This window comes from Pseudophryne corroboree, chromosome 7 (genome assembly GCF_028390025.1).
Source record: "Pseudophryne corroboree isolate aPseCor3 chromosome 7, aPseCor3.hap2, whole genome shotgun sequence".
Classification (NCBI taxonomy): Eukaryota; Metazoa; Chordata; class Amphibia; order Anura; family Myobatrachidae; genus Pseudophryne; species Pseudophryne corroboree.
This window is the reverse complement of record NC_086450.1, coordinates 439,255,978-439,257,691: the sequence shown is the minus strand read 5'-3', so window position 1 is coordinate 439,257,691 and position 1,714 is coordinate 439,255,978.

The window sequence follows — 1,714 nt, the reverse complement described above, 5'->3', positions numbered from 1 at the left end:
AATTTTTACAAATGCAATTTTTCTCAGCCAATAACCCTTCACAGTGCCTCCTAGATCCCTGACTACCAGATCGTTTTCTGATACTCGCCTTTGCTCGAGTGATGTGTTGCTCTTGGAATTCTACAAATCCATCCTTGCCATCAGAACCCATTCCAGATCCTTTCTCGACCTCTCTGGTACTCTCACCGAAACAGACTGTTCTGGTCAACAACAGGGTTAACCGGAAAACCCGGAACGCAGTCTCTTGGGGTGTCCATCTTGTTAAGGGAAGAGAAAGGAAACAAGAAGGGGGGGGGGAAGGGAAGGAGAGAAGGAGGGTAGTGGGAGATGGATAAATAATACAAATAAAAACTGGTGCGACAACCGCCTCTGGTCTTGTTGTTCTCCGCGCTCAGGTGCCGTGACAACAGTCCTGCCTCTCAACCTTCCCGAAACAGACACTCCAGTGATACGATGTTGTCTACACTCTGCTCTTTGTCACGGGTTTTCTCTGGGTCAGCGACCTTCTTACAGTGGGACGAGTGGACCCAAGTCTCTCTTTCGGCAACCTTTAATGCTGTTGTGCTGGTTAGTAAGACGTGGTACGGTCCTTCCCACCTGTCAATGAGGCAACCTGAGCGTAGAAAATTTTGAATCATTACATAATCCCCAGGTTCAATGTCATGACAATTACTGTTTGGTAGGTCAGGAATCACCAGCTTTAGATTTCTGTTTTGATTCCTCAGCTGCTGGCTCATCTTAACCAAATATTTTACAGTCACTTCGTTATTGCATTTTAAATCATCCTGGGGGTCTATCATTACATGGGGTTGTCGACCAAAAAGAATCTCAAAGGGTGATAGGTTAAGTGGAGACCTGGGAGTGGTTCTGATGCTGTACAATACTAGTGGCAAAGCTTCTGGCCACAACAATCCAGTTTCAGTCATCACTTTGCTCAACTTGTTCTTAATAGTGCTGTTTACTCTCTCCACCTTCGCACTCGCCTGTGGGCGGTACGGAGTATGCAGCTTGCTATTAATTCCCATCAGTTTGCACATAACCTGAAAGACTTCACCTGTAAAATGGGTACCCCTATCACTTTCAATTATTCTAGGGATACCATATCTGCACACAAATTCCTGCACAATTTTCTTTGCAGTGAATGTAGCAGTATTTGTGGCAGCAGGGAACGCTTCTACCCAATTGGAAAACACATCAATACAGACTAACAGAAAATTATACGATAGAGCAGATAGAATTCCATTTAAAGATAACCTGACTAATGATGAACGAAGAGCTCTTAATTGTTTGATGATGAACAAGAATATCACCATTAAGAAAGCCGATAAAGGCGGTGGTCTCGTAATCCAAGATACAAGTGACTATTTGAAAGAAGCCTCTTCTCAGCTAGGTAATAAACTGTTTTATCAAATTTTATCCTCGAACCCTACATTGACTTTTCAGAAGGAATTAAAGGTTCTTTTGGATGATGCCCTGGACAGGGGTGCAATCTCCAAGGACACTTGGCAGTTTATTTATACCCCTTACCCTATCACTCTTATTTATTATCATTTACCTAAAATCCACAAAACACTTATTTCACCCCCGGGTCGTCCTATTATTTCTGGTATTGGGTCTATCACTTCTAATTTGTCACATTTTGTTGATGCACATTTACAAAAGTATGTCACTAAATTGGAATCATATGCTAGAGATACAACACAATTCTTAAATA